The sequence below is a fragment of the Emys orbicularis genome, chromosome 14 (assembly GCF_028017835.1).
Source record: "Emys orbicularis isolate rEmyOrb1 chromosome 14, rEmyOrb1.hap1, whole genome shotgun sequence".
Classification (NCBI taxonomy): Eukaryota; Metazoa; Chordata; order Testudines; family Emydidae; genus Emys; species Emys orbicularis.
In genome coordinates, this window is record NC_088696.1 from 8557021 (window position 1) to 8572244 (window position 15224).

General features: G+C 47.1%; 1 protein-coding gene across 1 annotated transcript in view; it reads left to right on the forward strand.

The window, feature by feature from the left end:
• The window catches only part of COTL1 (coactosin like F-actin binding protein 1), a 34218-nt gene that overhangs the window by 16070 nt on the left and 2924 nt on the right, over nt 1-15224 (forward strand). The gene's annotated exons all lie outside the window — the stretch shown is intronic.

The window sequence follows — 15224 nt, forward strand, 5'->3', positions numbered from 1 at the left end:
GACTGGGAGTCAGGAGACCGGGGTTCTATTCCCAGCTCTTCCACTGGCCTACCGAGTAATTCTGGGCAAGTCATGTCCCTGCTCCGTGCCTCAGTTTCCCCATCTGTAAAATGGGAATAATGATACTGACCTCCTTAGTAAAGGGCTTTGAAATCTATTGCTGAAAGCACTGTGTCAGAACTAGGTGTTAAAACAGTCTTAGAGTTTAAGGCAAGAAGGGACCACCAAAAATGTTCCTACCGCTGTTGTACGCAAGGGTATCCTAGCCAACAGCAGCACAACTATGACTGAATAGATTTACAGTTCAGCATTTGCTTCCGCTGAAGAAATGTTTATGGTGGGACCCATCTGATAAACAAGTTCCCTAAATGTACTGCCTCTTTCTGGTGCCTCAGAATACCCTTTCTCATTGAGCTGTCAGTACAGGCTGAATATTGAAAATCATAGAAGAGATCGGAAGGGACCTCAAACAGGTCATCTAGTCCAGTCCTCTGCACTCAGGGCAGAACTAAGTAATAACTAGACCATTCCTGACAGGTGTTTGTCCAACCTGTTCTTAAAAACCTCCAATGACTGAGATTCCACAACTTCCCTACGCAATTTGTTCTAGTGCTTAACTACCCTGAAAGTTAGGAAGTTTTTAGCTAGAAGATCAAAGCTTTATGTCAAAGCCAAGAGTGGTTAACTCTCCAATAGCCTATTAAATCAAACAGGCTATTAAACAGGCAACCAATCAAGTTCAAATGACATGTAACAGGAAGTTATGGACTGTTGTATGGGTCAGTTGTCAGCATTATAGTTTTGCCTAATGTCCAGTCTAAACTGCCCTTGCTGCAATTTAAGCCCATTGCTTATTGTCCTATCCTCAGAGGTTAATGAGAACAGTTTTTCATCCTCCTCCTTGTAACAACCTTGTCCCATAGTATGTCCCATAGTATTTGTCTACATTAAGAAATCTCTTTGAGAGCGGAGTGTGCAGGATGAAAGTGAAGGTCCCTTCAGTTTACTGTGTAATGTTTGTTGACTTAATGATTTTAACCTACAAATAACTCAAAAATGGGGCAGGCCTGCTGAAATTCAAACGCCTTCCTAGGAAATACCCATTTATTCTGCACCTCCCAACATGGGAACTACAGTGAAGGATTCATGCTGAAACAGAAGGTTTACCCCTGTCAATGGTAGTGATGAAGCAAAGCTTTATTAATATGAAGTAGCTGAAACTGTATAATTGTAGTTGAAGCAAAAATTATATAATACTGACAACTGACCCATACAACAATCTGTTACATATCATTTGAAACTTGATTGGTTGCTTGTTTAATAGCTTATTTGATTTAATAGGCTATTGGAGTGTTAACCACTCTTGGCTTTGACATAAAGCCTTGATCTTCTAGCTAATCAATATATACCCAGTAAAAGCTCTGAACCTGAAATATGAACCTTATGGAAATTGTGCTATAAACCAACTTTATTAGGCAAACCCGTCTCTTTTGAGATCATCCAAAGTATCTCCAAATGTATTGACAATTCTCGTCCACTTTCTTTAGAAAATTACCTCCATTAAGCAAACTATTTCGAGGGGGTCACTTAAGGCAATTTGAACTGTAGTTTTGTGATTTCCTCCCCCCCCCCCTTTGTGGATGTCATAATTGAGTGCCAAAGAATGTAACCGTATCATGGGGTGTGTGTGGGTATGTTCCATTGAATTGATGCATAATACCAAACAGGCATGTATACATGGGCTTAACTTTGAGAGAAACCCCACAAAATCCACAATGAGCTGGAGAAGTAGCCAACCGCAGGACCAAAAGAAGCAAGACAGAGGCATAATGCATGGTAACCCCCAGGTGGATAATCAAGTTGGTAGAGAGCTTTCCCTTCACCCTCCTATTTCCCTGGTTCTTGTCACGCAAACAGCAAGCAGCAAAAGACCAGAAGTCCGAAGTGCAGACAGTGCGATGTTTATTGGGGTTAGTTTCCAAGCAAGCATATTCCAAAGCCCTTCACACCAATCGGGCTTATCTCTATACGCCGATAGAGTCTGTTCCCCAGCGTTCCGTTCCCAGCTCTGACACCGCAGAGCCTTGTCTGTGTCCCTCTTCCCCGTTCCCTGTTCCCCTTCCCCTCAAGTGCTCAGTTATGGTGGAAATGAGGACCACTAAGGGTAGTCTACACTGCAGTGTAAACCTGGGCTCAGACTCAGGTTTGAGCCCAACCCCCTCCCCTTCTGTCCACACATGAATCTATCTGGCTCAGGTCACCAGGCATTCAGGACCCAGGTCCCAGGACCCACCCATCTGGTGGGTCTGAGCCCAAGTCCCACTGAGACTTGGGTCCAAGCTCTGTCATTTTGCAGTGTGGACACAGCTTGATCTGCAGACCCAAGGCAGAAGGTCTGCATAGTTCAGCATGGACACATTAGCATGGTTGTGAGAACCGGGTCCAGCAATTGTAAACCTAGATTTACAATGTTGTGTGGATGCTCAAGCACTGGCTTGTACACCCCAAATCCACAAGCCCGGATCCCACACACCCAGGTTTACAATTCAGTGTACACATACCCTAAGTACTGAGACACAGAGAATCCCATGCACCCACTTCTCAGTGCTAAGCAGCATCCTATCCTATGAAATAATTCAGTTTTATAGTTGTATTTTTGCAAAATACCTCTTTTATGTTTCTAGATAAACGCGGCTGATTTCCATTTAATGGTTCAGCTACCTGTAGACAGGGCCGGCTCTAACTTTTTTGCCGCCCCAGGCAAAAAAGAAGAGCGCCGCCCCGCCATAACAGCCCGCCCCCCAGTGCCGCGTCGCCGACCCCCCCAGCGCCGTGCCACACCGCCGAAACACCAGCCCCCCCCTCCCCCCTGGAGCGCCACGCCTGGCCACCCAAATCCCCGCCCCCCGAGCGCCTCGCCGGGCTGCCCAAACACCCCGAGCGCCGCGCCGCACTGCCCAAACCCCCGCCCACCCACCCCCAGCGCTGCGCCGCGCCGCCAAAACACCCCCCACGCTGCCCGACCAAAACAAAAAAAAACCCTCGAGCGCCGCCCCGCTGAACAACAAAAAAAACAAAAACACTGCGAGCGCCCCCCATCACGCCAACATTGGCCGCCCCTTCTAAGGTGCTGCCCCAAGCACATGCTTGGTCAGCTGGTGCCTGGAGCCGGCCCTGCCTGTAGACGTGGATACGTTCCCCCTCCCCCTTTCAATATCTGTGATATAGCCAGAGAAAGAAGAGCGAGAAGGGCATTAAAGTTGCAAGTGTTTTGTTTGTTTTTTAAGAGAACATATTGATGCTTATTTTCAACTGTGGGACAATGAATGGACAAACTTCCATATTTCTTAGAGCTTTGTATTGCATGCTGGAACTAAATATCTTTCAAATAAGGGGCCATACTTTGCTGCTAGTTACATTGGTGCAAATCCAGTGTCAACCCCATTGACTTAAGCTCTAGTGGGATGCAAGCAGAAATATTAATCTATTTATTTTTTTGCCAAGAAAGCACAAGTTTTACCCAGTTTTGGTTCACTGGGTGGGATAACAGGAGCTCTAGAAAGAGAAATAACATTAAAAAAACCCAGCTGTGTGAGCTGCTCACTATTTTGTGGCTTCTCTTGCAGCCCGGCCCCCTATGTACACTTAGTTGTGTATTCTACCCATACTTAACACAGGGATGCCTTCAGAACTAGCAGTATGGCACAAGGTGTTTTTTGTATAGCAGATAACAGCTTTGAGTTTTAAATGATCAGAACAAGTCTCTGGGTTTCAAACAACAGTCAGAAGACCCTGGAGTAAAACGTGAAGGGCACTTGCTGTGGTATAATATTTGTGAAAGTCCACCTTCCTCTCTCTAAGACCCAAGTTCCAATGAGAAGGAGTCCTGCTTGGGTATTCTTGGAGAGTCGCAGGGGGGTTAGACTAGATGACCCTTGCAGTACCTTCTAATCCTATGATTAACAGAGGCATAGCATGCAAGTCATGGGAGGTGATAGTACTGCTCTACTCGGAGCTGGTTAGGCCTCAGTTGGAGTACTACGTCCAGTTTTGGTAACCAATGTGTAGAAAGGATGTAGAGAAACTGGAAAGGATCCAGAGGCAAGCAACAAAGCTGATCCAAGGGTTGGAATGTAAGCCATATGAACAAAGGCTGAAGGAACTGGATATGTTTAGTTTGGAAAAGAGGAGATTAAGAGGGGACATGATAGAGGTCTTCAAATACTTGAAATGCCGCCATAAAAAAGATGGAGAAAAGTTGTTCTCTTTTGCCACACAGGGCAAGACAAGAGGCAATGGGTTCAAACTACAGCAGATCAGATTTCAATCTCTGGAAAAACTTCCTAACTGTAAGAACAGTAGGACAAGGGGAACAGACTGCTTGGGAGATTGTGGAAGCTCCTTCACTGGAGGTTTTCAAGAGGAGGCTGGATAGCCTGTCTTGGATGCTTTAGACACAACAAATCCTGCGTCTTGGCAGGTCCCTTCTAACTCTATGGTTCTATGATACACTATAGATGCATTTACAAGCAACGGGCTGAGCACTGTTCAAAGCTGAACAAATGTCAATAGGCACCGTGCTTCTGCCGAGATCCTAAAAGCAAGTGGAACTGGCCGGCCCTTTCTTTGTGCTTTGCATTCTTTTGGGTTCCTCTCCTGGAAGTGGCTGCAGTTGCTCTGTATTCTATGAAGTGATATTTCAAGAATTGTAAAATTACTGGGCCAGATCCTCAACTGATGTAAATCAGAGCATTTGCATTGACTTCACTGGAGCTGAATTCCCTCATCTTAAACTATGGCAAAAGGTCCAGACACTCTGTGCTTATTATACTGGAGGAGTTCAAGTAAACCTTGGGTGGGTCCTTTGTCAGGCTATTCAATTTCCACCCCCATCCCTCTACCACAGCTGGAAAGCCAACATTCAGGTCTGTGACTTGCCCCAAACCCTTCTGCAAGGTCAGCTGAGGATGGGTTTGGAGTAGGGGTGGATGGTATGCAGACAAGCACCCAGAATGGGTGCCTTTTAACATGCTATTAAGGGGCTAGTGGATGGAGACTCCTGCGGTATAGCTTGTTGGAGTTCAAATTAACTTAATTGGGGCTCTGTCAGCATACTCCATCTCATGCTGCACACCTTGTGGTGTGGGAATGGCTGGGTAATTCATGGGGACTTCTGAATCTAAAAGCATAAATCTCTAGCACTTAAGCTGGCGGACCAAGTCCATTCAATTAGGAGCAGTAACAGCCTCAAACCTATGTATGTAGTCCAACCACGGGAGGGGGACAAAGATTTACACTGGACTAGTGTGGATTACACACTCCCCTGGCTGAAGGGGCTCATCCCAAATTTCAGAGATCCATAGCGGTTCAAATCCCACCATTTATAATAGCAAAGATCGAACACAGGACATTTGGTGCTTTTTGATGCAAAAATCCCATTGATAAAGCTGACCCAGGCTGGGTGGATCTGTGGCTGCAGGTTTGTCAGTCTGATTGAGTAGGCCCCACTTGTTCACTTAAAATTATACACTATGGTTACACTTTAAACTTTTTGTGTCACTTAAAAAGCCAAGTCCTCTCCTAGATTTACCTGCTTTTATAATTGAGTTCTGTCTCTTGGTGCTCAAGTACACATCCAACCTATTGGCTGTCTCCATTTCTGTAGCTATTGTTTTGACCTGCCTTACTCAGGAGCACCCAGGAAATGTGGAAAGGTACAGCGTGCGCTAGGACAGTGGTTCTCAAACTAGGGCCGCCGCTTGTTCAGGGAAAGCCCCTGGTGTGCCGGGCCGGTTTGTTTACCTGCCGCATCCGCAGGTTCGGCCGATCGCGGCTCCCAGTGGCCACGGTTCGCCGCTCCAGGCCAATGGGGGCTGCGGGAAGCGGTGGCCAGTACGTCCCTCGGCCCGCGCCGCTTCCTGCAGCTCCCATTGGCCTGGAGCAGTGAACTGCGGCCACTGGGAGCCGCGATCGGCCGAACTGGCAGATGCGGCAGGTAAACAAACCGGCCCAGCCCGCCAGGGGCTTTCCCTGAACAAGAGGCGGCCCTAGTTTGAGAACCACTGCGCTAGGGTAGTTGGAGCTGTTTTGAGCTGCTCATGTTTCAAGCTCTTTGAGCTGTTCTGAGGGCCATGAGTCTTCACTCAGATTCCTGCAAGATGAAATTTGGCACACATGGCCTTAGCACAGGAGGGCTTTAAAAAAAAAAAAAAAAAAAAAAAGGCTCCATTTGGGTTTTAAAATGGGCAACTCTGCTGATGATTAGTGACCGCCCTGTGCACCGTGGTCCTAACAGTGCCTTGCCCCACACCTCTGGAAGCCAGGCTGTCAAATGCTACCATGCTGATTTTACACCCACTCTGCACTTGCCTTTGAGCTGGTATAGATGACTCCATGAGATGCAGGGCCGTGAATGATCAGGTCCAGCCTCTCTCTCATTGCTGCTGTAATGTCCACACATGTGCTACTTGCCTTCATTCGCCTATCTGCTCTTGTTTGCAAAAGGGGTGTCAAAGAGAGCAGGAGGCTGGTAGTACCAGCCTTTCTCTGGTGGCCTCCTCCCTTTCTGCAGATTGTAGAGATTCATTTTAAAAAAGTCTTAGTTCTCCTTGCTGCAGGGAAACTCCTTTTTTCTCTTCCTTCATCTATGTTATTCTCATCTTAACTTAGGGTTTTAAGCTCCTCAGAGTAGGAAATCTTTGTTCTGTAAACACCAAGCTCTTCCATGGCTCTGAATAAATAAAGGGATTCCCAGTCCCTGGTTGGATGCATGCCTGGTACGAATGCTCACATTTGCTAGTTCAACATTTACCTTCTGGAAACCTTGACTATTCACGGTTTCCTCCAGCATTCCTGCCCAGAAAGTCATATGCTCTGTTGTCTGTCTAAAGCAAATTTGGGTGGAAAGCCGCTCGATTTTTATGAGCAAATATTCACGGAATTCCTTTGGATGAGGAATTTTCCAGGGTTTGAAGACAAACTTGTTGAGTTCTGTTTTGCATTTAACAATCAATTCGTTTTTTTGAAGTGGGGAGGGGGAAGACGCCTGGCTCCTCATTTGCACTGAGGCTACTCTGCACTGCACCAGCTGTGCAAAGCATCCCTACAAGCTGGTGGAATGGCCACTACTGGGTCACTTCCACCCAGGGTCTTCATCTGTGCTGTAATGACTGCTGGAAGCCCACTCCAGCATAGGGTGATCAACCTCTGGCATAGAGCCACTGTTGCTCCATATCTATTCCCCGTGGAGGCCATAGGGGATGGTGCTGGATAAGAGGCTCCACTGATCCCTTAGTTGCTGTGTTGCCTGCCTGGGGCTGTTGACAGCTCATAGAATATCAGGGTTGGAAGGGACCTCAGGAGGTCATCTAGTCCAACCCCCTGCTCAAAGCAGGACCAATCCCCAACTAAATCATCCCAGCCAGGGCTTTGTCAAGCCGGGCCTTAAAAACCTCCAAGGAAGGAGATTCCACCACCTCCCTAGGTAACGCATTCCAGTGCTTCACCACCCTCCTAGTGGAAAAAGTTCTTCCTAATATCCAACCTAAACCTCCCCCACTGCAACTTGAGACCATTACTCCTTGTTCTGTCATCTGCTACCACTGAGAACAGATCCATCCTCTTTGGAACCCCTTTTCAGGTAGCTGAAAGCACCTATCAAATCCCCCCTCATTCTTCTCTTCTGGAGACTAAACAATCCCAGTTCCCTCAGCCTCTCCTCATAAGTTATTTGCTCCAGACCCCTAATCATTTTTGTTGCCCTCCGCTGGACTCTTTCCAATTTTTCCACATCCTTCTTGTAGTGTGGGGCCCAAAACTGGACACAGTACTCCAGATGAGGCCTCACCAATGTCGAATAAAGGGGAATGATCATGAGTGAAGGTAACATTCAGGCAGCTTTCACTTCTGTTGTATGGCCAGACTGGCACACAGCTGGGGCAGTACAAAGGTGTCTTAAGGACACTTTTACTCACACACTTCCTTGTGCTGTGTCCTCCTGGGCTGCAGCACCAGAGGATCTGGGCCTTAAATGTTCACTGTCCTCTTGGGTATGAATAATTCATCTTCTCTTCATTGCTTCTACTGTTGGGAAACTGAAATGTCTAAAATACTGAAAACAAGATCTGAGGTCACGCTCTCTAAATTGCAAATGAAGTTGTCTTTAGATCAGACCGTGTGCGCTGCTAAAGTGGAGGTGAGTGAGGGGTGATGAAAATGCACTGATGTGGTAAGCGAAGAAAGGCTGTTGACTGTAATTTACCATGATTCATAGAACTAAGTACCCTGAGAGAGGAGCTGCGGGCTTAGCAGATCAACACATTCTATATTACCAGGCTGAAATCTTATTTCAACGCCACTGAAAATGGCAAGGCAAATTACCCTTTTTTTTATAGGGCGAGAGGCGGCCTGTCACCATGCAGACTTGTAAGGTGCAAAGTGGAAGCTGCTTCCTTTTAAGGTCAGAGTGATGAGCCGTCACTCTGAACTGAACTGAGGTGTGTGTGTGTGTGTGTGTGCGCGTGCTTGTTGTGCAACACTTCAAATGCTAGCACAGACAATTGTTTAATGAGATACAGTGTGATAACCAGGCCTTCAGAGTAATGTGTGCTGCCTCTAGCGAATATGACTCAGTCTCTCCCAAGTGAGACTGGGTGGATAGCGTCTGTTAACTCAAACAGTAGTTCTGCTTCTGTCTTAACATGACCGTTTTTAATCCTTTTTTTTCTCTGCCGGTGTTTTAACATAATAGCTATAACAATTGGAGCTGGAATTCCTCCACCTCATAGTCCGGGTCTAATAAGGATAGTTCAGTGTCTAATGTTCTCAACCCAGAATAAACAATATTCAGTAATCCAGTTTTTGACACCGTGGTCTAACTTTTACTATCTAAGACCTTTTGCAAGAAGTTAGAGATCAGCTCAGATACAGTTGTCATTGGTAGGGTCCACATTTCCTAGAGGATGGTACTGGCTTCTCCCTACGGTCAGAATTGGTGGATACCAAGGTTGGCAAATGTTGCATTTGAAATGGCCTCACCTATAGTGTAGGGCCAGTGCCTTTGTGGCTGTGGCACTGGCTACAATGCAATAACTCCCCTCTATTATTCTAGTGCCTAGAAACCCCATTCAGGATCAAGGCTCCCTTATGCGGGGCAACGCACACAGACATGGTGAGAGATGGTCTTTACCCCAAGCTGCTGGCAAACTAAATAGACAAGACAAAGGGTGAGAGGAAGGAAGTATTCTATCCCCTTTGTACAGAAAGGCACTTGAGGCACACAGAGAGTATGTGACGTGCCCAAGGTCACCCAGAACATGTCTCCTCTAGGTTGCCTCTGAACTGGACATAAACCAGCAGCTGCCTCCAGTAGACATAAGGGGTGGAATTCTGTACTGTGCCTCCAGGGAGGATTCTGAGCTGCTGTGGGGCCCACTGCAAGCCATCTGCATAATTTTAAAGCAGCCAGGAGCTGCTGTATTCATCCTCAGCTGCTTTGCAGCAGTACCATCCGCATAGGTGTATGTATTACAATGACTTTCCTTCTGCCCTCGGCCCTGCCACGCCCTTTATGCCAGGATTTATAAGGGGGCCTCTGCAAGGCAGCCCAATTGTACACAATACCTGCCCCAAGCAAATTCTGCCTTGGTTGGCTAAGGAGCTTTTATGGCCCCTGTATTAGAGCATTCAGAGGCCATATGGGAGGGAGAATCCTTCGCAAAGTTTCTTCCATACCGATGTTTAGCAGAGGAGAGCAGGTCAGAAATGTTGCATAAATCCCTTGTCTCTAAGTGAGAGAGACAGGCCCCAGTCCTGCGATCTGACCAGATGGGTGGACCCTTGCCTCCATGTAGAGTCCCGTGGAGGTCAGTGGTGCTCTAGGCAGGCAGAAGGGCCTGCCTGCCTGGATCAGCTCGCAGGATCTGGGCCTTGGTCTCTATTGCTTTCTCCTCCGCTGAGCACTCAAAAGGCAGAGCAGAGCGTACAATGCATTCCCATGTTGTAGTGCAGGGGTCGGCAACGTTTGGCACGCGGCTCGCCAGGGTAAGCACCCTGGCGGGCCGGGCCAGTTTATTTACCTGCTGACGCGGCAGGTTCGGCCGATCGCGGCCCCCACTGGCTGCGGTTCGCCGTCCCGGGCCAATGGGGGCAGCGGGAAGCGGCGCGGGCGAGGGATGTGCTGGCCGCGGCTTCCCGCCGCCCCCATTGGCCCGTGACGGCGAACCGCGGCCAGTGGGGGCCGCGATTGGCCGAACCTGCCGCGTCAGCAGGTAAATAAACTGGCCCGGCCCGCTAGGGTGCTTACCCTAGCAAGCCGCGTGCCAAACGTTGCCGACCCCTGTTGTAGTGCATTGTATACACTTTATTTTGTGTATTGTGTAAAATGATTCAAGAGGCAAAGCAAAGATGCTCCGGTTATTGCTGAGTCCTGCCGTCCACGAAGATGCTCACTGGTGGCTCTGGAGTGAATACAAAAGCTGCAATTCACTCTAAAGGCTCTGCTGAGGTTGTAAAAAAATTTTTTTGAGGGGGGAGGCAAATCAAGAGGTTTGCGAACAGCCCCAGGACCCAGAGTCAGAGTTCTGCTTTGTGCCTGGATCAGCAACGTCTGTTCTGACGTTCATTTGAAAGGAATTAGAAAACTGGGCGTGGTGTGGGACAGAGAGGGAGGACTTTCCTTCCTGTCTCTTATAGTCCCCTCCCTTCTTCCCATCCTCCCAGGGTGGGAAAAAGGAGCTCTGATGCTAGAACAGAAATCTGACTAAAGCCTGATGCTTGTGGACTTCTGTGTTCCAACTCTATTGGGAACCCTTATCACCCCCGCCCCCACCTTGCTGTGATTAGCAGCTCCTGGGGGGAGAAAGGGTCACAATGCATGCTGGGGGGTAGCAAAGCTTCTCTAAGTGGGAGCCTCTGATGGAGGGGTTACTGGATGCCACTGCCCCAGAGTCACTCATCTATCCCTTGCAGAAAAGTTGTCACTGCAGGGTAAGGAGTAAGTGATGTCTGGAGGAAGGGAGTGGGGGGGGGGGGAATGGCGGGGGGGGGGGTAAATGAACCTTAATGAGGTTTGGCGTAAGGCATAGACAACAGCCTAAGCAGGTGCTTTTCTAACCTGGTTTGTCCGTTCCTGAGTTCATACACTTATTGGTACTGTATTGGGAATAAGCTGATGTCAGTGACTGTGTTTGGTTTGAGATGCAGCAGCATGTCCTGCAAGCAAAGATTGGCACTTATCATGCTGCATGAAGGCTGCAGTTTGAAGCAAAGGTGGCCGCAATCCAGCCTTCTCTGCTAATTTTGGAGATTTTACATTGTATGGATAGTTGAGCTGGCAAGAAATACATGGCTCAACTTTGGCATGGGGCAGGGGAAATCTCTACACTTCAGTAAGAATGACCCTTTATATGCATATACTGTACCTGGCAATACTGAATTAAATGTGAAAGGGTTAACAGACTCACTGCAGACTAACACCCTCTTAGTCTCTTGTAACACATACCGAATTGCTCTAGGCCACTCCGCACTGAAGCAGGGCTGCTATAACCAAGCAAACAATAACCAAACAATGAGCTGCATTAAGCCAAGCAAAGATCACTCCTAGGCTATACCAAGTAGGACCATCCTGTGTGCTCTCTACAATCAGGATGGTGAATTCCAGAGGGGAGAGCCCTCAGCTGGGAAAGTCCTGCTGTCCCGTCTAATCCCAGGAACCAACAGCTCTTCGTTGGCATGAAGGAATATAGGGCAGGAGGTGGTGTCAGCTATATCTGAAATACTTGTATGGCCCCATTATTGTAGTATGTGAGCATCTCACCATCTCTAATGTATTTATTCTCTCCTCCCCTCCCCTCCCCCTTGTCGGGAAGGTGGTGTTCCTATTTTACAAATGGGGAACTCTGGCCCTTAATCCCTCTGTGCCTTATTTTTAAAGGTATTTAGGTGCTTGACTCAACCTTGCCCTAAGTGGCATGTACAAGGTCACACAGGACAGCTTTGGTAGCAGGAAGTTGAACTCAGGTCTCCAGATTCCCAGGGAAGCACCCAAATCACTGAACCACACTTCCTCTCTAGCACCTGTGTGCCAGGCCATTCAGGCCTTAAAGATGTTCCCTAGCAACTAGACTTGCACCTGAAAGAGAACAGGAAGCCAGCGCAAAGAACCGTGCACAGCCCTGACAGTGTCTACAGACAGAAAGGTACAAAGTAAAGCCTTAATTATGGCGGTGACCCAGATTACACTTCTAGGGTAAACAAGCCAACACAAGAGGCATCTCAGCCATATAATAGGATAGGGATAGCTAAGAAGCACAGAATAAACTGAGGGTGTAAACCCGCCTCACCAAGTTATGTTATACCCTGATAACTCAGGGGAACTCATTCTAACCCTGCATGCTGTGTCTTGTGCATCTGCTCAAACCCTGCCCAATTACAACAAAACATTTCCCTTGTAGCTTTTGGACAGATATTTAATGGAGAAACATTGTGTGTTCCTCCAACTGCTGCAGATGGATTCTCACTTATTTTTCTGCTTAGCTTGGTGTAGTTTTTTTAGAGCAGGTCCAAAAGGAAATACAATTATTCTTTGTTTTATCACGTCCCTTTTCCTCCCTGTTTTTGTTGAAATTTGGGCAAAAAACTGTCAGTTGAAACTGAGAACATTTTGACCAGCTACACTGATTGTCTGTGTTGCATTATGTTTTGGGTTTTACTCCACTCTGGTTAATCTTTATTTTCTTCTCTCACCTTCCCTACCCTTCTACTATCCCCTAAAACGCTAATATTGAGGTAGGCGTGGCAATGTAAGACCCTCTCCCTCCCTGTTCTCATACTTCAACTCTGATATGGAGGGACCAGTACTCCATTCTGTTAAATTCTTTCCAGTCATTGGCAACTGACAAAGAACTGAAATAACTCGTGGTATTCTACATCCTTTAGCACTAAGTCTGTCCCAGCTGTGCTGTGGCTTATACATAATGCCACAGCAGTAGCATAACTGCACCTACTGTATAATACACATCATTTGGCTCAGGGTTCCTGATGATGATGATGCATAAAGCAGGAAAGAACCCAACATGAATTTCAGAATCCAGGCTGAACTTGCAGAACTGGCTGTTGAAAAGTCTCATCAGGGGACTGGACTAGATGACCCAGTGAGGTCCCTTCCAGTCCTACATTTTTTTATGATTCTGTGCTTCATTTGCACATTTTGCACTGAGGCATAGTGGTGTGTGTTTTGTGTGTTTTTTTTTTAAGGCATTATGGGCCAGCTACAACTCTCATTAAAGTCTATGTAAAGACTTACCTTTTTTTAATGTAACGCTGGCACTGGCAAGCTTTTGTGTTGGAGAGGGGGAAGGTTTACTAACCTAGTGGGAAACAGACTGAAACTGCTAAACTCACAAGGGGGGAGTGTGGTAATACAGCACAGTGAACAGCAACTTGATAGGACTCTGTTTCCTTGGGATTAACAAAAGCTGAGCCCCTCTACAGAGCTTCACGCAGAATAATTGCAAGTACAATAGCTCTTTGGGTTTCTTAGCTGGGTAAATCCTCATGGAACTTGAATGCCTTAAAATAGTCCCTTCCCCCTTCTGTATTCCAGACTACTGAGCATAGCTGGATTAAGTGCTCCTGGGTTTCTTCCTTTTCAACATAAAACACCTAATTTTAAATAGTCACAATCTGTCAGTTACTTTCTGGGAAGGTAGCGTTGGTTTGTCGTGTATCAGAAAGGAACTGATTATGGGGCTAAGGGGAACTGGTTTGATCTGGGAGCCTGAAGTGCTGCCAAACAATTGTAATTTTCCAGAATTCCTTCTGACCACGATTTAAACTAAAGCAGAGTGGACCAGGCTTCACTTAGCTGCTATAAGCTTTTTTTCTTTCAAGTATCTTTTAAATATTGAGGTTCCCTGCAGTGTGAAACAGGATCACTCGCGGCCTGCATGCCTTCCTTTTCCATTGCATGAAAAAAGTGGCAAATCTTTTCCAAACTGACCCTTTTCTCTCCCTTCCTCCCCCCGCCCCAGTACAAATTGAGGCTCTTGAGAAACTGCCAAAATGAAAGCTCTCCATGTAGTGTAGAATTTGATGTCAATATAAAACCCACTTCTTCCCTATACATATACGGACAGTCTTGGCTGGTCTGTTCCAGAACAGTTTACACCCAAACAAGATGACTGCTTCCCTATGAAAGCCTTGCCTAGTTCTGCGAGGCTTCCTCTTTTGGGGTTTTGGGCTTTCATTTACTAGGAATCCTGGCTCTGCTGACTTCTTGATGCGGTCCAGCTGGGAGATCAGGCTTTTTGTCAGCAGTGCTGTTGCTATTAAGTATCCACGGCCACACAGAGGACAAGGGAATGTAATCTTTTTGTTTAATTGTCTGATAGATGTTAGTGTCTGAAATGGGGAAAGGATAAATGAAATGCTTGCAGCTGTGGGAAGTGGTTAGGTTTAGGGAGCGAAGAGAAAATATGAAGCAAGAGGCAATTTGTGTGTGTGTGTGTGTGTGCGCGCGCACCCAACCCCTGCAGAAGCAGAAGTATATTTCACTAGTGATCTGAAAATGCTGAATCAGCACCAGTAGACTTGCTTTAGTATAGTAGCAATAGTGTCCCAGAGGTGCTGTGGAATCCCTTTCACAGTCTGTTCTGAAAAACCTCTTTTGCATGAAACCCACAGCAACTTATAGCTTTAGGGTTTCACAACTGACCTTCCTGTGAGCTGCATATACCTCTGCAGCTCTTCTGAATCTCTGTGCTGTGGCACCAACAGCCAGTGTCCCAAAGAATAGTTTATATTGCATTAACCTTTGGTAGAGAGACTACAGAACATTTGGGAATTACCAGGCTGGATCAGACCCGAGGTCCCTTTAGTCCAGTACCCTGTCTCCTTCAGTGACTGAAACTAGATGCTTCAGAGGCCAGTTCAAGACATCAGTTCATCTATTAGATACTTCTATGGCCCCCACTGCTGTGACAACCGAGCACCTCACCGTTTAATCGTTTTATCCTCACAACACCGGAGTGAGATAGGGCAGTTCTGTTCTCCCTATTGTACAGATGGGAGAACTGAGGCACAAAGGCTAAGTGTTTTGCCCAATGTCACACAGGATGTTGGTGGCAGAGCAGGGAATTGACCCAGGTCTCTCAAGTCCAAGGCTAGTGCCCTAACCACTGGGACAGCCTTCCTCAGCCCAGCAGCCTGCTAGATCGAACGGCAGT